Source organism: Bos taurus, chromosome 17 (assembly GCF_002263795.3).
Source record: "Bos taurus isolate L1 Dominette 01449 registration number 42190680 breed Hereford chromosome 17, ARS-UCD2.0, whole genome shotgun sequence".
Classification (NCBI taxonomy): Eukaryota; Metazoa; Chordata; class Mammalia; order Artiodactyla; family Bovidae; genus Bos; species Bos taurus.
The window spans coordinates 14,742,558-14,762,265 of NC_037344.1; the positions used below are offsets into that span (position 1 = coordinate 14,742,558).

The 19,708-nt window shown below is 40.5% G+C and overlaps 1 long non-coding RNA gene across 3 annotated transcripts in view; it reads left to right on the plus strand.

Moving 5' to 3' along the window:
* Window positions 1-19,708, plus strand: part of LOC132342581 (uncharacterized) — a 100,857-nt gene that overhangs the window by 25,944 nt on the left and 55,205 nt on the right. For all 3 annotated transcript variants that reach the window (XR_009491002.1, XR_009491001.1, XR_009491003.1), the window contains exon 2: window positions 9,340-9,380. This is a non-coding gene — a long non-coding RNA (uncharacterized lncRNA). The remainder of the gene's footprint in view (window positions 1-9,339; window positions 9,381-19,708) is intronic.

Below are 19,708 nucleotides of genomic sequence, written 5' to 3' on the forward strand. Positions count from 1 at the left end.
ATGAAGCAGAAGTAGATGTTTTTCAGGAATTCTCTTGCATTTTCTATGAACGGATGTTGTCAATTTGATCTCTGGTTACTCTGCCTTTTCTAAATCCAACTTGAACATCTGAAAGTTCTCCGTTCATGTACTGTTGAAGCCTGGCTTGGAGAATTTTGAGCATTACTTTGCTAGCACGTGAGATGAGTGCAATTGTGCAGTAGTTTGAACATTCTTTGCCCTTTCAAATAGTTTTTGCATATTCTTTGCCTTTTGATCCTTCCTCCTTTTACTTGGTTGATTTTAAAATTTATCCTTCTGACCTTAGTTCAGTTATGTTTTCCTCAATAAAGTCTTCTGTCCCTGCCATGAAAGGCCAAATTCCCCAGTTCCAAAGTATTGCCTTTAGGTAATTTCACTGAGAAACAATAAACTTAGGGTCAGTTCCATGAATGACCAATTTGCTAAAAACCAATTTAGCAAAAACCAACTTTCAGGAGACCAGTGCATCACCCAGGTCAAGGATGTGTTTTTGCAGCAAACTTTCTGGAAAAAGCTCAAACCTAAAGACAGTAACTACATATAAGAAGCAACCCACCATTTGCTTACATTAAAGTACTGGATCATTGGGCTTTAGAGAAGGACTTGGCATCTGAAATGTGAAAACATGAAATTGATATCCAGCCCAGACAGACTGTCAAATTTGAGGTTAAAGAGCTGTCATGAAAGGACTGCATTGAAACTTCTGTGAAATTAAGACTTCAAAAAATCCTCAATAATTCAGTAAATTGGTCATTTGATGAAGTGATGATCTGAAAGACTACTTTTCATCAAATTGATTTTCTAGAAATTGGTTTTGGATGAACTATCTTTCAGTGAATTTTCTGTTAGGGAATTCAATGAATCAGTCATTTGGAAAATTGACTTTTGGCAAATTGGCTTGCTGCAAATTGATTTTTGGCAAATTGGCCTTCTTACAGCATCATGTTCTTTACCTTGCAACATTTTTCATAGTTAATGTTTTCAATTTGATGATAATTGGATTGGTGGTGCTTTCCCCTGATTGTACACAAGCATCACCAAGGAAGGGGAAATACTGTTTTTATTCACCATTTTATTCTCAGTTTTTGGCACACAGTAAGTACTCAATAAACATACGTACAATAAATTAAAAAGTAACACACTGTCGTTGTTCAGTTGCCAAGTTGTGTTCAACTCTTGAAGACCCCATGGACTGCAGCACACCAGGCTTCCCTGTCATTCACTATCTCCCAGAGTTTGCTCAAACTCATGTCCATTCAGTTTAATGATGCCATCCAACCATCTCATCCTTTGTCACCCCCTTCTCCTCCTGCCCTCAATCTTTCCCAGCATCAGGGTCTTTTCCAGTGAGTCAGCTCTTTGCATCAGGTGACCAAAGTATTGGAGCTTCAAATTCAGCATCAGCCTCAGTTCTTCCAGTGAATATTTAGGGTTGACTTCCTTTAGGATTGACTGGTTTGATTTCCTTGCTGTCCGAGGGACTCTCAAGAGTCTTCTCCAGCCCCGCAGTTTGAAAGCCTCAGTTCTTTGGCGCTCAGCCTTCTTTATGGTTCAACTCTTGCATCCGTACATGACTGCTAGAAACACCATAGCTCTGACTATACAGACCTTTGTCAGCAAAGTGATGTCTCTTCTTTTTCATACCTGCTATCTAAGTATTAAAGGAGCAAACGTCTTTTAATTTTATGGCTGCAGTCACCATCTGCAGTGATTTTGGAGCCCAAGAAAATAAAGTCTGTCACTGTTTCCATTGTTTCCCCATCTATTTTCCATGAAGTGATGGGACTGGATGCAATGATCTTAGTTTTATGAATGTTGAGTTTTAAGTCAGTTTTTTCACTCTCCTCTTTAACCTTCATCAAGAGGCTCTTTAGTTCCCTCTTGGATTTCTCCCATTAGGGTGGTGTCATTTGCATATCTGAGGTTGTTGATATTTCTCCCGGCAATCTTGATTCCAGCCTCTGTTTCATCCAGCCTGGCATCTTGTATGATGTACTCTGCATATATTTTAAATAAGCAGGGTGACAATATATGGCCTTGATGTACTCCTTTTCCCATTTGGAAGCAGTCCATTGTTCCATGTCTGATTCTGACTGTTGCTTCTTGATGTACATACAGGTTTCTCAGGAGGCGGGTAAGGTGGTCTGGTATTCCCATCTCTTGAAGAATTTTCCATAGTTTGTTGTGATCCACACAGTCAAAAACTTTGGTCAATGAAGCAGAAATAGATGTTTTTCTGGAATTCTCTTGCTCTTTCTGTGATCCGACAGATGTTGCCAATTTGATCTCTGGTTCCTCTGCCTTTTCTAAATCCAGCTTGTACATCTGTAAGTTCTTGGTTCACATACTGTTGAAGCCTAGCTTGGAGGATTTTGAGAATTACCTTGCTAACATGTGAAATGAGTGCTATTGTGCAGTGGTTTGAACATTCTTTGGCAATGCCCTTCTTTGGGATTAGAGTGAAAACTGACCTTTTCCAGTTCTGTGGCCACTGCTGAGTTTTCCAAATTTGCTGGCATATTGAGTGCAGCACTTTCCCAGCTTCATCTTTTAGGATTTGAAATAGCTCAGCTGGGGTTCCATCACCTCCACTAGCTTTGTTTGTAGTGCTGCTTCCTAAGGCCCACTTAACTTCACATTCTAGGATGTCTGGCTCTAGGTATGCAGGATATAGACCTTACTGATGGCCGTTCTGATGATGTGAGGTGGTACCTCATTGTAGTTTTGATTTGCATTTCTCTAATATTTGGCAATGTTGAGCATCTTCTCACGTGATTGTTGGCCATCTGTATGTCTGGAGAAGGGAGATTTTTTTTAAGGTGCTTGGTATCTCCATCAGCCTCCTGAAAACTCCTGTAACATATAGCATAGATAAAGTCAGGTTGCTTGCTTTTCAAGCACAAAGTCAATGCAAAAATCCCTCTTTTTACTGGAACCAAAATAGTAACCCTATTGTACAAATTCAGCTTTAAGATAGTCTTTCTAATGTCTCCTTCTTACCAGATTGTGGCTCCTAATACCTTCTATGTAGGAATTTTGGGGCATTCTCATAGGATCACCTGGCTAGGAATGAAAGCAACAGAAGTGGGGAATGGATTGGTGATGGGCCGCAGGGAGTGGGATTAAATAATTCACGGAGGCCTTGTTACCTTTTTATAGATAACAGTACAAAGCATGACCTTGCTGTGCACAAAGAATGAAAACTTGTTGCTTTAATGTATGCCTTTGTATTTATTATTTGGTGGGGATGGGTACTTTATATACTACATTTAAGTTTTACAACAAATTTGCTGATGAAGTATTGTTCCTCCTATTTTACAGATAATGATACAGATTCAGGCTGAGTAATTTTCTCAAGGGCTTATATCTAGTAAGTCATCTTGGGATTCTAACCACTATCTGCCTTATTTCAAACTTCATGTGATTTCTGCTGCACCACAGTGCCTTTGTAGAGTATTATAAAGTAGAGACAATAATTATGGTGTGGATAATTGGATGTTTGTTCCCAAGCCTCTGTTGCACAGAATGGGAGGTAAAGCTAAGTTTGCGGTAGAAAATGTGTGTTGGTGAGTGATAGAAAGGAAAGAGATGCCTTGGTGAATCCGGCCTGTTGAACTAAATGGAGTAATATGTTACCCCGGTTGTCTATCATAACGTAACAGCAATATATTGGCAGCACCGTCATCTTTGGTTTGAGAATGGGACTGACCGAGAGGGTGTTCTTGAGACCATGCTACTGAATTTATCTCCAGAGATTGGGCACGTGGTCGAAAGAGACTTGATATGTCAAATGAAAGAGAAACTACTGCTTCTTTCAAGATTTCTTTTCTCAATAATGTGAAACTCTTGATTATTGCTAATGATTTTTTTGAAGAATATAGTAACTGTAAGCCAAAATTGAAAGGTTAAAAATGATTCATGTAACCTTTCAGAAAGTTTCATCAGCAGTTTGAATAGGCTTTGTAGAGAATTGTTAATCTCATCTAATTCATGTATATTTCTTTCATCACATTATGCTTGCTGTTTTTCTCTTATTGCAACCTATGGGAACTGCTGTTATTAGGCCAGAAGTTAAATACGTTATTAGTCCTATTCGTTGTTAAAATTTATTTTAAATTAAATGCCAGTGTTTGTTTTTTTCATATGGTCTGAAAGCCAGACTGCACAAAAAATAAACACTTTAGATCTGTGCACTTTTAATTCTAGACAGGGCTAAGGAATGTATAAATTTGAGTTGCAAATATTTCAGAAGACTCTGATGCATTATTTACTAACAAATATATTTTGGAAATAAGATTCTTGTAGTTTGGACAGAGATATAATTTTCAAAAATACCTTCTCTTTAGAATTGTCTCTTGTCTTTAGCCATTTAACAAATTCTCTGAACAAGTTGCCTTCTCAACTCTTCAAATACACGCACATGATAAGAAATTTGTGACCAGGACTTGTACAATGATGTGGAAACTCTGCCTTTTAAGTATTTTGGAGGCATAATATCAGCAAAAGTTGTACATTTCCTTTTATCTATGTATGAATAATGGTGCTTCATTGATTTTATGGTTTCATTTGTGAAGGAACTAATCTTGATCTCCCTATCTCTACGTTTTATAACTTTTTAATAACGTAGCTCAAGATGGGATTATATGACAGATGAAGTTACAAAGAAAGCAGTAATGAAGACATCAGTTATCCCATAAGGTTTGGTTTGCTGCAGAAGCTTTTAAAAGCACAGCTGACTCAACTATGAAAAATGAGGTATTCTGAATATTTCTTCCCTCTGGTACTTTTGAGGTAAAAAATAAAAAAAATTAGCGTACCCTTGTTTGTTTAGCGAGTGAATAATAATAATTTTGTAAGTGTATTTGACTAAAAATGTTAAATAAATAATAGAGAAAATGCTGCTTCATGCAATTTTTTTTTCAGGGCATGTTGAAAAGGTTCGTTAAACTTACAGGTTGTTGACAATTCTGAATTTTAAAAATGCTTATCAAAAATTTGGTGTTATATAGCTTCTCTTCTTAGTGGGCTTCCTTTGGTATTGAATTTAGTTGTAAACATTCATCTCTTTTATATTTTGGTCAATTAACAAAGAATCAGGAATTAGAATCTTTTCGTAAATGACCTTAACCACTTACTTTGGCCAAGTTTAATGGATATGAATAGTATTTGCTATGGAGGAAGTTTGCCAGTATTTTGGAAATGCGATTTGTGTTTGAAAATTGATTACAAGACCCTTATCTTTACCATTGATCTGATACTAATTTTCATACAGATTCAATATGGGGAGACTTCCCCCCACCATATGTGACTAATTCAGAGGCTGTGAACTATTCACTTCTGAGTTCACTGCATTTCTATTTTATGCTAATGTGTTTTATGTCAGATTTTTGGGTAGTGGTATGAAGAATGGACTGATGAGGCACAAGGTAAGATATAAGGAGACTGGATAGGATGCTACTGCTGACTGGTTAGGATGCTAGCCAAAAAAGGTCAGAGGTTTAAACAAATATAGTGTCAGTGAGGATGAGCTAATAAAATAATCTTTATTTATTGAATGCTTTGTATGTGCTATGCACAGTGCTGTGTACGGTTCATGGACTGTTGCATTTAATACTCACCATGTCCCTGTGGCAGCACCCTGGTGGCTCAGCAGAAAAGAAGCCTGCCAATGCAGGCGACGTGGGTTTGATCCCTGGGTCGGGAAGATCCCCTGGAGAATGAAATGACAACCCATTCCAGTATTCTTGGGCTTCCCAGGTGGCACCAGTGGGGCCTAGGAAATCCCACTGACAGAGGAGCCTGGTGGGCTACCATCCAAGGGGTTGCAAAGAGTCAGACATGACTTAGCAACTAAACACACACACGCAGACACACACACATCCTTATGAAGGAATATTCATCCCCATATTACAGAAGAGAAAAATGAGGTCTAGAGAGGCTAGACGACTTATGTTATGGAGTCAGAAAATGGTATAGCTGTGACTTGAGAGCCCAGGGAACTCAACCTCCATCAGTTCAGTTCAGTTCAGTCGCTCAGTCATATCCGACTCTTTGTGACCCCATGGACTGCAGCATGCCAGGCCTCCCTGTCTATTGCCAACTCCCCAAGTTGACTCAAACTCATGTCCATTGAGTTGGTGATGCCATCCAGCCATCTCATCCTCTGTCGTGCCCTTCTTCTCCAGCCTTCAATCTTTCCCAGCATCAGGGTCTTTTCCAGTGAGTCAATTCTTTGCATCAGGTGGACAAAGTATTGGAGTTTCAGCTTCAGCATCAGTCCTTTCAATGAATATTCAGGACTGATTTCCTTTAGGATGGACTGGTTGGATCTCCTTGCAGTCCAAGGGACTCTCAAGAGTATTCTCCAACACCACAGTTCAAAAGCATCAATTCTTCGGCGCTCAGCTTTCTTTATAGTCCAACTCTCACATCCACACATGACTACTGGAAAAACCATATCTTTGACTAGATGGACCTTTGTTGGCAAAGTAATATCTCTGCTTTTTAATATGCTGTCTAGGTTGGTCATAGCTTTTCTTCCAAGGAGCAAGCGTCTTTTAATTTCATGGTTGCAGTCACCATCTGCAGTGATTTTGGAGCCCCCCAAAATAAAGTCTGTCACTGTTTCCACTGTTTCCCCATCTATTTCCCATGAGGTGATGGAACCAGATGATCTTAGTTTTCTGAGTGTTGAGTTTTAAGCCAACTTGTTCACTCTCCTCTTTCACTTTCATCAAGAGGCTCTTTAGTTCTTTACTTTCTGCCTTAAGGGTGGTGTCATCTGCATATCTGAGGTTATTGATGTTTCTCCCTGCAATCTTGATTCTAGCTTGTGCTTCCTCCAGCCCAGCGTTTCTCATGATGTACTCTGCATATAAGTTAAATAAGCAGGGTAACAATATACAGCCTTGATGTACTCCTTTCCCTATTTGGAAGCAGTCTCTTGTTCCATGTCCAGTTCTAACTGTCGCTTCCTGACCTGTCAAACTCCATACAACAGACAAATGTTTAAGAGAGAGAGATTAGCCACTAATTAGAAGCAGAGAGGGTCCTGGTGTAGAGCTCAGGTGTAGCTCTTTGGATTCTGGATTGGGCACCCTAGTGAGTGAAAGCCCTTGTCTCTGGGTCAGGGAATATGGAATGAGGAACACATTTGAAAGATTAGGGACTTCTGGACACCTCGAACGTGAGGTGCCTTTGAGACACCTCAAGAGAGGTCAAATGGGTTTTGTGGCTCTGGAGCTCTGGCAGGAATCTGGGTCAGAATGCTTGGCATGATGCCTGGCAGAGAATAACTGTCAATGCTTATTTGTTGAGTGAAATGACAGACAGCTGGAGAGGGAAAGAGAGAGAGAGGGAGGGAGTGAGCACAGAGAAGTGTTCATTATAAGGGTACTTGGACCATGGGAGTGGATACAGTTTCTCAAAGGACAGTGTGTCAAATGAAAAACGAAAAGAACCCAGAGTAACTTAAGAGTCAGATAATGAAAGAGGCACTTGAAAAGATGACAGAGGAGGAGAAGAACTTCAAGAGAATAATATCAGAGAAGCCAAGGAAACTGAAGGATTTTAAGGATATTATTAATAATATTAAATACCATTAAAAAAGGCCCAGTAAAATAATAATGATGAGTAGCTTACAACTTATGTTGCTCTTACTATATGTCAGGCTGTGCTTTGAGCCCCTTCAACTTAAGGGGCTTCCCTTGTGGCTCAGACGGTAAAAATCTGCCTATAATGCAGGAGACCTGGGTTTGATCCTTGGGCCAGGAAGTTCCCCTGGAGAAGGAAATGGCAACCCACTCCAGTATTCTTGCCTGGAGAACTCCATGGACATAGGAGTCTGGTGGGCTACAGTCCATGGGCTGGCAAAGAGTCAGACATGACTGAGTGACTAACACTTTCACTTTCACTTCAAGTTAAATCTGTGCTATAGGTATTTTTATTCACCATTCTTCGTGGATAAGAAAATAGAAGAAATAAGTTGCCTAAGGTAAGTGGCAAAGTCAAGATCGAGAACCCTGGACGTGACTACATCGTTGATGTTCTTAAACCACTGTGGTATTCTAACTTGAAAAAGCAGGGGCCAGAATATGCCAACTAGATGTGACAGGAAGTTGTTTTTGACTCGAGAAGTGCAGTCCAGTGAGACAGTGTAAACTAAGCCAGGATGCTGAGGCAGGGAGGAAGTCGGAAGTACATGGGCTTCCCTTCCTGGGAGCTTGGTGGAAAAGAAGAAAGAGTTTGCCAAAGGAAACATTTGTCAGAAGGACTTGTTTTTAGGATGGGGGAGATTTGGGGCTATTTGTGTGGTACGATAAAGCATATTAGAAGAGAGATTGGGAGAAATATTGGAGAGAGATGGCAAAAGAAGAGATGGTAGAGTATGGGCTGTAAGCACCTCAGGAGATTTTCTGCTTAAACAGGAGCAGGGAGCACCTATTTTACAAAAGGAGAGGGTTAATAGCTGGGTAGAGATGCATGTAGGTCTTTGACACTTGAGTGAGTAGCATGCTTATCAAGTTCATGCATATTCCCCCTGCCTCTGTCTCTATGAACAGTTACCTCCCACCTTTTTTTTTTTTTTTTAATAGCAATCCTTCCCTTAGTGGTATTTCCATCCCACTCTCCATTCATGTGAATTTTGTGGAATCCTGCTGTCATTGGATTTTGTTCTCTGCTCTATGTGACCAAGGCTAGGCCAAGACTTCCCTGGCAGTCGGGTGGTGGGGACTTTGCCTTCCAGTGCAGGGGTTCAGGTTCAATCCCTGTTCTGGGAGCAAAGTCCCACATGCCTCACAGCGAAAAACAAACAAGCAAACACAACCATAAAACAGAAGCGATATTGGAACAAATTCAACAAAAACTTTAAAAACAGTCCACATCAAAAAAACAATATTTAAAAACAAAAGCAAATAGACTGCCAGATATTTCTCTAGCAGAGATGCGTTTATTTAGGATCAGCAGACTTGCAATCTGAGGGTCTATAGCCATGATGAGCCAACCTGCATGTCCCCTGCACAGCAGGGGAAGGAGAACTGTCTTGTAGAGGGAATTGGAGCAGGGGAGAGCTCTAGTGAACAAAGAGGAGGTTGTGGCTCTTCGTGTCCTTGCCAGGAAAGAAGAGGAGTCGTCTTCTTCTGTTAGGCTCTGCTATGCTCACAGGGCATGAGATCTCCCCTTCTGGTCTCCCAAATCTATTTCATTGAGGTTTCTGTTTATTAATTTTTCACAACTCATAGGGACAAGAGATGTTTGGAGTTGTGTCATTTCATGGTAACGATGTTTTGAGCTGACTGGATTCTTTTCCTTTCACAGATGCTTCCTGCTCAAGTCTTCCTCCAGTTACATGAGCTTCAGTAAGTCCTCTTTTTATTGTATTAAAATTATTTTACTTGAGGTAATTGCTTTACAATGTGGTGTTGATTTCTGCTGTACAACAATGTGACTCAGCTAAAAGTATACATATATACTCTCCTTCTTGAGCCTCCCTCATAACCTCCTCTTTTTCTCTCTAACAATGTCTCTTTTGCTTAAATCTCTTGTTACATATCAGTTCAGTCGCTCAGTCATGTCCGACTCTTTGCGACCCCATAGACTGCAGCATGTCAGGCTTCCCTGGCCATCACCAGTACCCAGAGCTTACTCAAACTCATGTCCATCGCATCAGTGATGACATCTAACCATCTCATCCTCTTCGTCCCCTTCTCCTCCCACCTTCAATCTTTCACAGCATCAGGATCTTTTCCAGGGAGTCAGTTCTTCACATCTGGTGGCCAAAGTATTGGAGTTTCAACATCAGTCCTTCCAATGAATATTCAGGACTGATACCTTTAGGATGGACTGGTTGGATCTCCTTGTTGTCCAAGGGACTCTCAAGAGTCTTCTCCAACACCACAGTTCAAAAGCATCAATTCTTTGGTGCTCAGCTTTCTTTATATTCCAAATCTCACATCCATACATGACTACTGGAAAAACCATAGCTGTGACCAGATGGACCTTTGTTGCAAAGTAATGTCTCTGCTTTTTAATATGCTGTCTAGGTTGATCATAGCTTTTCTTCCAAGGAGCCAGTGTCTTTTAATTTCATGGCTGCAGACACCATCTGCAGTGATTTTAGAGCCCCCCAAAATAAAGTCTGTCTGCACTGTTTCCTCCATCTATTTGACATGAAGTGATGGGACCAGATGCCATGGTCTTAGTTTGCTGAATGTTGAGTTTTAAGCCATCTTTTTCACTCTCTGCTTTCACTTTCATCAAGAGGCTCTTTAGGTCTCGCTTTCTGCCTTAAGGGTGGCATCATCTGCATATCTGAGGTTATTGATATTTCTCCCAGCAATCTTGATTCCAGCTTGTGCTTCATCCAGCCCAGCGTTTCTCATGATGTACTCTGCATTTAAGTTAAATGAGCAGGGTGATAATATACAGCCTTGAAGTACTCCTTTCCCTATTTGGAACCTGTCTGTTGTTCCATGTTCAGTGCTAACTTTTGCTTCTTGACCTGAGTACATATTTCTCAGGAGACAGGTCAGGTGGTCTGGTATTCTCATCTCTTTGTTAATTTTCCAGTTTGTTGTGATCCACACAGTCAAAGGCTTTGGCATAGTCAATAAAGCAGAAGTAGATGCCTTTCTGGAACTCTCTTGCTATTTTGATGATCCAGTGGATGTTGCCAGTTTGTTCTCTGGTTCCTCTGCCTTTTCTAAATTCAGCTTGGACATCTGGAAGTTCTCAGTTCAGGTACTGTTGAAGCCTGGCTTGGAGAATTTTGAGTATTACTTTGCTAGTGTGTGAGATGAGTGCAGTTGTGTGGTAGTTTGAATATTCTTTGGCATTGCCTTTCTTTGGGATTGGAATGAAAACTCACCTTTTCCAGTTCTGTGGCCATTGCTGAGTTTTCCAAATTTGCTGGCATATTGAGGGCAGCATCATCTTTTAGGATTTGAAATAGCTCAGTGGGAATTGTATCACCTCCACTAGCTTTGTTTGTAGTGATGCTTCCTAAGGCCCACTTGACTTCACATTCCAGGATGTTTGGCTCTAGGTGAGTGATCACACCACTGTGGTTATCTGCGTCATGAAGATCTTTTTTGTATAGTTCTTCTCTCTATTCTTACCACCTCTCCTTAATATCTCTGTTTCTGTTAGGTCCATACCATTTCTGTGCTTTATTGTGCCCATCTTTGCATGAAATGTTTCCTTGGTATCTCTAATTTTCTTGACAAGATCTCTAGTCTTTCCCATTCTATTGTTTTCCTCTGTTTTTTGCATTATTCACTGAGGAAGGCTTTCTTATCTCTCCTTGCTATTCTTTGGAACTCTGCATTCAAATGGGTATATCTTTTCTTTTCTCCTTTACCTTTATCTTGTCTTCTTTTCTCAGCTATTTGTAAGACCTCCTCAGACAACCAGTTTGCCTTTTTGCCTTTCTTCTTCTTGGGGCTGGTCTTTATCCCTGCCTCCCGTACAATGTCACAAACCTCCATCCATAGTTCTTCAGGCAATCTGTCTGTCAGGTCTAATCCCTTGAATCTATTTGTCACGTCTACTGTATAATCGAAAGGGGTTTGATTTAGGTCATATCTGAATGGTCTAGTGGTTTTCCCTACTTTGTTCAATTTAAGTCTGAATTTGGCAATACACAGTTCATGATCTGAACCATAGTTGGCTCCCAGTCTTGTTTTTGTTGACTGTATAGAGCTTCTCCATCTTTGGCTGCAAAGAATATACTCAATCTGATTTTGGTATTGACCATCTGGTCTTGTCCACATGTAGAGTCTTCTCTTGTGTTGTTGGAAGAAGGTGTTTGCTATGACCAGTGTGTTCTCTTGGCAAAACTCTTGTTAGTCTTTCCCCTGCTTCGTTTTGTACTCCAAAGCCAAATTTGTCTGTTGCTCCAAGTATCTCTTGACTTCCTACTTTTGCATTCCAGTCCCCTATAATGAAAAGGACATCTTTTTTGGGTGTTAGTTCTTGTAGGTCTTCATAGAACTGTTCAACTTCAGCTTCAGCATCAGTGGTTGGGAAATAGAGTGTGGTATTGAATGGTTTGCCTTGGAAATGAACAGGGATCATTTTGTCATTTTTGAGATTGCATCCACATACTGCATTTCAGCCTCTTTTGTTTACTATGTTGGCTACTCCATTTCTTCTAAGGGATTCAAGCTGCCAGTAGTAGATACAATGATCATCTGAGTTAAATTCACCAATTCCGTCTATTTTAGTTCAGTACAGTTCAGTTCAGTTGCTCAGTCATGTCCAACTCTTTGTGACCCCATGAATTGCAGCACACCAGGCCTCCCTGTCCATCACCAACTCCCGAAATTCACTCAAACTCACATCCATTGAGTCGGCGATGCCATCCAGCCATCTCATCCTCTGTTGTCCCCTTCTCCTCCTGCCCCCAATCCCTCCCAGCATCAGGGTCTTTTCCAGTGAGTCAACTCTTCACATGAGGTGGCCAAAGTACTGGAGTTTCAGCTTCAGCATCATTCCTTCCAAAGAACACCCAGGACTGATCTCCTTTAGAATGGACTGGTTGCATCTCCTTGCAGTCCAAGAGACTCTCAAGAGTCTTCTCTAACACCACAGTTCAAAAGCATCAATTCTTCAGCGCTCAGCTTTCTTCACATCCATACATGATCACTGGAAAAACCATAGCCTTGACTAGACGGACCTTTGTTGGCAAAGTAATGTCTCCGCTTTTGAATATGCTATCTAGGTTGGTCATAACTTTCTTTCCAAGGAGTAAGCGTCTTTTAATTTCATGGCTGCAGTCCCCATCTGCAGTGATTTTGGAGCCCCAAAAAATAAAGTCTGACACTGTTTCCACGGTTTCCCCTTCTATTTCCCATTAAGTGATGGGACCAGATGCCATGATCTTACTAAAATGTCAATGTTCAGTCTTGCCATCTCCTATTTGACCACTTCCAATTTACCTTAACTCATGGACCTAACATTCCAGGTTCCTATGCAGTATTGCTCTTTACAGCATCAGACCTTGCTTCCATCACCAGTCACATCCACAACTGGGTGTTGTTTTTCTTCGGCTCCATGTCTTCATGTACTCTGCTTAGTAAAACCTCTTGAAAGAACTTGAAGAGTGTGACATAGAATAAAGACATCAGGGATATGGAATTAGCAATAATGGGAAAACCAAAGTGCCTTGCACACAGATTCTTTATCCGCTGAGCCATATGGGAAGTTCTAGGATCCGACTAGAGACAGATGAAACTGAGAGATATCAAGGCATTACTGAAGCAGGAAACCATTCCCTTCATTTAAAATTGCCTTTTATTTTTGTCCCCATCACTCCAACCTACTATAGAACATGGAAAATAGGAACTTTGATAAAACTTATGAAAATAGTTACCCTATTTGTAGTCATTACTCTTTAGTTAGGTGACCTAACTAAGAATAGTTTTTGAGTCAAGTTTCATTGGTTTTGTCAAAAAAATAAGCACCTTGTAAGAGTGTTTAAGTTAAAGATTTTCAAAAGGCAAAATTAATGTTTGACTTACTTGAAGCTGTTCAAATGTTGATGAAGTCTTAACCCTCAGCCAAATTCTTCATCGTAGATTGTTCACACTGTTAAAGGACATTTTCCGCAATTAAATCTGTGGGCAGTAATGTACTGTAGGCATATTCTATAATTTCACACTTAAATGACTAGTTTATCAAAAATAGAATCTAACTCCAGGGCATATGGTATTCACACAGATCATCAGTATACAACTATTGTTTGTTGTCTGCCATCCCCATAAATAAATGTTCATGATTTTGTAGAGTTTTACAGCTTATATATTTCTTTACTCTTGATAACTTTTCACAAATTGTGAATTTGTAATACATTTTATTTTTGACAAAAATAAGAGGACAATAATAAAGTAAAATAGGCCAGTAGAATAAATATCAAAGTAGAAATGTGCTACTAGATGATTTAGTGAATAACTTTTCCAGTTTCACTTTGAACATGATCACCTTTCAGTGAAAGAAAGTTAAGCTAGACACTTAGAAAAATTCTTTGACTTCTAGAATTGTGCTTTTGATATTCAATAAAAATTGAATGTCTCTGATGCTATGTGGGAGCTACATATATAACCTCTTTGTACTGGGAGTGTGCTTTTTTTTCTTTTTTTAATTGTTTTTTGGGGGATGTGGATCATTTTTAAAGTCTTTATTGAATATGTTACAATATTGCTTCTGTTTTTTATGTTCTGGTAAGGTTGCGAGGCATGTAGGATCTTAATTAGGTCCCTGATCGGGTACCCCCTGTATTAGAAGGCCAAGTCTTAACCACTGGACCATCAGGGAAGTCCCTGGCAGTATGCTCTTGAGTGAATTATTTAACGTGGTTTTCTTACCTCTAAAATGGGATACTTATACTTCATAGTGTTATCATAGGTATAATCCAAGTGACCCCAAATAAAGTCACTGTAAAGTCACTTAAGCTTTTATTATGCGAGGTCCAGGTTATGATCATTGTCCAATATTCTAAGAGAGTCCTAGGAATATTTAAATAGCTTAAAACACTTTTCCTGGAAGCCTGCAGTGATGCTTATTTAATGTAAATGTCATTTTAAAATTAAGTTTTTATTTATTGCATGCAGTTGCACAGATGCCACTGTAAGCGTAAAAGAAAAGCAGTTATTCTCTCCTCTGCCTGCCCTACCCCCAATTTCCTCTCCGCACTGCCTTCAACTCTTCTTTAGCTTTTTTCTCCTGTTATTTCTTCAGTGTGACTATATACTACTCTTCCTTGATTTTTAATTTATATTTACTTAAAACACCTTAAAATAAAAAGTAAAAGTTAGACAATGGTGAGATAATGATTTGAAAATGTTGAACTTTCTTTTGATTGACTTCCTTTGTGGAGGTTGAGGCTGTAACTCTCAGATGTCCCCTTCTGCTACCCACTGTAGACACAGCCACACATTCTCTCTGTCTCTCCTCCCCGTATCGTAATTTTTGTGTAAATGAACACACAATGTGTAAATAAATGAATTTTTGTGTAATTGTATACATAGTTATAAACTTACAAATATTGTACATAGCTAACCCATGTTTATGTTTCTTGTCCAATTTTTGTCTTTCATGAAATGAATAATTGCTTTATTTAAAATATCGTGCTTCGTTTTCTGTGCTCCTTTATAAATTTCGCCCCTAGGTTCCCACAGAAGTTTGAAATGCTTTCAGCACAGTCAGATGCAGTGGTAATTTGGAGGTTTCTGTTTTCCCTGTTGACAGCCCTCTCCGAGTCCTTGTTGACCCGTTGCAGTTGGCCTCTCTGTAGACCTGCTGGGGCCCCCTCACCATCATGCTGGGCATCCTCTCTGCCTCTGCCTTCATCTGCGTCCAGCTTTCCATGTCTTCCTCCTTCTTGGCTTACTACCCTCTTTGTTTTAGTGGAGCACATTCTCCAGTGACTACCTAAGAAATGGTTATTTGAAGTAAAATGGAGACCTTGCATGTTATAAAATATCTTTTCTATCCTTACATAGTACATAGTTTAGTCACTCAGTCGTGTCTGACTCTAGCGACCCCACGGACGGTAGCCTACCAGACTCCTCCGTCCATGGGATTTTCCAGGCAAGAGTACTGGAGTGGGTGGCCATTTCCTTCTCCAGGGGTTCTTCCTGACCCAGGGATCAAACCGGGGTCTCCCCTACTATAGGCAGACGCTTTACCATCTGAGCCACCCCGGAAATCCTTAGACTCACTTAAAAGAGAGATTGGAGGTAGCATTATGGGAAGAAAATAATTTTCCCTCAGGATTTTGAAGGAATGCCTCTTTTGTCTTTTTTCTTCCAATATATACCACCTGCTGCTGCTGCTGCTGCTGTTAAGTTGCTTCAGTCGTGTCTGACTCTGTGCAACCCCGTAGATGGCAGCCCACCAGGCTCCCCTGCCCCTGGTATTCTCCAAGCAAGAACACCGGAGCGGGTTGCCATTTCCTTCTCCAACTCATGAAAGTGAAAAGTGAAAGTGAAGTCACTCAGTCGTGTCTGACTCTTAGCGACCCCATGGACTGCAGCCTGCCAGGCTCCTCCGACCATGGGATCCTCCAGGCCAAGAGTACTGGACTCTACCCCCTACAATTTGTGAATATGAGTATGCTGAATGAATGATGAATTTAGATTTAGTCCCGTGCCTTTAATTAAGGAGCTCTGAGTTTAGAGAGTGGGTAGAATTTAGAAAGCAGGTTAATATAGTTTACCCTATGTCAGTCAATAGTATAATATACTATCTAATTTAAATTTTATAATATTTAACTTTATAATAAAGGAAGTGAAGTTCAGAGAAGTTGGGCAGTTTGTCCAAGAATCCTCAGAAGTTTAAGCACAAGTACAGCTGGAGTATGTCTTTTGCCCATCCTGTAAGGTTTCCTTCCAGCTCTACCAATCACATTTTATCTCATTCAGCTGTTTGGTTATACTAGTGTCTTGGGACATGGATCCTGGCTTCATATCTGCCTCTTTCTAGCTGAACTATGAGTTGATATGTGTAAAATGCTTAGACAGGGGTAGGAGATGCTGTATAATATTAACTGAAGTCTTTAGTCTTTAAAATTGACTTGCATCCTGCTCTTCCCCTCCCATTCTGTTTGTCCAATTAACTTCATTCTTTTTTTTATTTTTTTTTTAATTTTATTTTTAAACTTTACAATATTGTATTGGTTTTGCCAAATATCGAAATGAATCCGCCACAGGTATACATGTGTTCCCCATCCTGAACCCTCCTCCCTCCTCCCTCCCCATACCATCCCTCTGGGTCGTCCCAGTGCACCAGCCCCAAGCATCCAGTATTTGCCATTTCACTTCCCTACTAAAACCATTCCAAGTAGAACAGCCTCACTCTCTCCAAAAGTGGACTAATTTCCACCTACCTCTCATGTTGTAAGGCTTCCCCTGTGACTCAGGGTAAAGAATTTGCCTGCCACTTCAGGAGACTCGGTTCAATCCTTGGGTCAGGAGGATCCCCTGGAGGAGGAAATGGAAACCCACTCCAGTGTTCTTGCCTGGAGAATCCCATGGACAGAGGAGCCTGGCGGGGTATAGTCCATGGGGTCACAAAGGGTCAAACACGACTGAGCATGCAGCACGCATGCATACATTGTAAATATGAGACTTAGTGATTTTCCTTCATATGAAAGTTAGTAATTATATGTTTTTGTATTTGTTTCAAATCTTTTTCTCCTACTGCAGTCTAAGCCCCATGTCTGTTTTGCTTACTATTATACCTGCAGAACCTAACAAATACTCAGAACACATGTATTATATAAATATTTGTTGAAGCACTGGTTGCATAAATGAATACTGAGTTCAGGCAAATCTGTATTTTTTCCCTTACTGCAAAAATATTTTTTAATAGAAAGTTAATAAATAACAAACAATAGTAATTGCTATAATCTTTTCCATGTTTACTGTGTATGTAAGTATAGGGAGAAACTATTCTGCCTGTCTGCCTTGGTGAGGGTGCAGTTTGCAGGTCAGTTTAGTGGGTTGTGTGACCAGCTTTAAAAAATGTCATGGACTAGAAGAGAAGATATCAGAGTGTATAACACATGTGTGCGTGTGTGCTCAGTCACTTTAGTCATGTCCTACTCCTTACAACCCCATGGACTGTGGCCCGCCAGGCTCCTCTGTCCATGGAATTCTCCAACAAGAATACTGGAGTGGGTTGCCATTTCCTCCTCCAGGGGATTTTCCTGACCCAGGGATCAAACCCGCATCTCCTGCATTGCAGGCAGGTTCTTTACCACTGAGCCACCCGGGAAGCCTGGGCTTCCCTTGTAGTTTGGTTTGATTCCTGGGTCAGGAAGATTTCCTGGAGAAGGAAATGGCAACCTACTCCAGTATTCTTGCCTGGAGAATCCCATGGACAGAGGAACCTGGCAGGCAGGGAGTCTCAAGAGTTCAACACGACTTAGTGACTAAATCGCCACCACCACCAGGGAAGCCCATATAATACACAATAAGGGGTAATTATTGTCCTATGAAATTGTATATATCTGTATATCTACACACACACATATATAATTATATGAAGCAGACTGCATTACAATAAAACTATTTTTTATTGTGAGTATGGTCAAAAAGTCTTGCCAAGTCAGTTGCTTTAGAGATTGGCAAACTTTTCCTGTAAAGGGCTAGCTAGTAGATGTTTTCAATTTTGCGATCCCTATGGTCTTTGTTACAACCACTCAACTCTGTCACCGTAGCATGAGAGCAGACAGAGCCCATAAGTAAAGAACAGGACATAGCTGTTTCCAACACAGCTTTACAAAAACACAAGTCTGGATGGGTTTGACCCAAAGGCTATAGCTTGCAGACCTCTGCCCTAGAGGGACGGGTTGGCAGGGAAGATTCTGTCCCTCCCTCCACATTGTTAGTTGAAGGAGATGATTTGATTGATTTGGGGTAATCTGATGATTCTGACTAATCTGATGGTTCTTTCTTAGTGAATGAGAGAATAGGGCAGTAGGTTGCAGCCTGAGCTAAGATATCTCAAGCTCTTATTCTCTCTCTCTTATAAAAAATTTTTTTATCTTTTTTTTTTTTTTTTGTGCCAGGTGTTAGTTGAGGTATGCAGGCTCTAGTTCCCTGACCAGGGATCAGATCCCTGACCTGAGCCCTGTGCATTGGAAGCTTGGAGCCTTAGCCACTGGACCACCAGCGAAGTCCCAAACTCTTATCCTGTTTACTTTCCTTGTATTCCTATGTGATAGGATTGAAAGAGATTGGGCAGTGCTTTCCTCTGTGTGAAAAAGAGCTTGCCACTCTCTTTGCAAGGCCCTTGCCTGCGCCTCACGTGTTATGTGCTGCATAATAGTGTATGTGACCTGAGCCCCCTTCGAGTTGTGTTGCTTGGCAGCTCTGACTGCCTGACAAGTGGCTTTACAGTCTACTCTATGATTCTGCCTCTCTCCCTGAGAGGGTCTTACAGACCAGAGTTACAGTGTTACCAGGATGCCCACTTTAGGTCTGAAATCCAATCCACATTCTTAAATGCTGCTGTTAATAGAAAAACCTGGATTTTAAAGTGATTGGTGTTTATCTAGATTGAATCAAATGACTCTATGGTTACCAGTTTTATGTAAGAGTGCTTTATAGTTTAGAACACACAGAGGTGAGTTTAAGTTCTCTGAATGCTCAATATTAAGAATTGGATATTCAATCTATATTTCATAATAAAAGGAAATTGGATTTCCCTCTATATCCAGAATAGTATATATCTCACAGATTTTGCTTACTTCAACCAACCTAAGAAATATGACACCCAAAGGTGATTCTGATCTGGAGTGTGTGGACTTGTGGAGGGATGGGATACATGGAAAATAACTGCCTCAGAAGAGTGTGGCCGATATTATAGATGGGACTGTATCAAATTTGTTTATAACCCCCCCCCCTTTCTTTTCTTCTACTGCAATAGCTGAAAACCTTAAAGATTCATGTTCCTTAGACTTTGTTGACGCTAGGATGAGCCATGTGATCGAGATGTGATAAACCGAAGTCTCTTTCCTCCTTTCTTCTGGATGAGCTGATTCCTAGCAGGTGCCTGGGGGTGTAGTGCCGCCTTGCACACTTGTACCCCCTGCCAAAGCTGTGAGCACAGGAGCTGGAAGGAGTCTCTTGGCTTGGTAACATCATCGAGCCTTTGAACTGCCAACCCTCAGACTTCCTGTTGC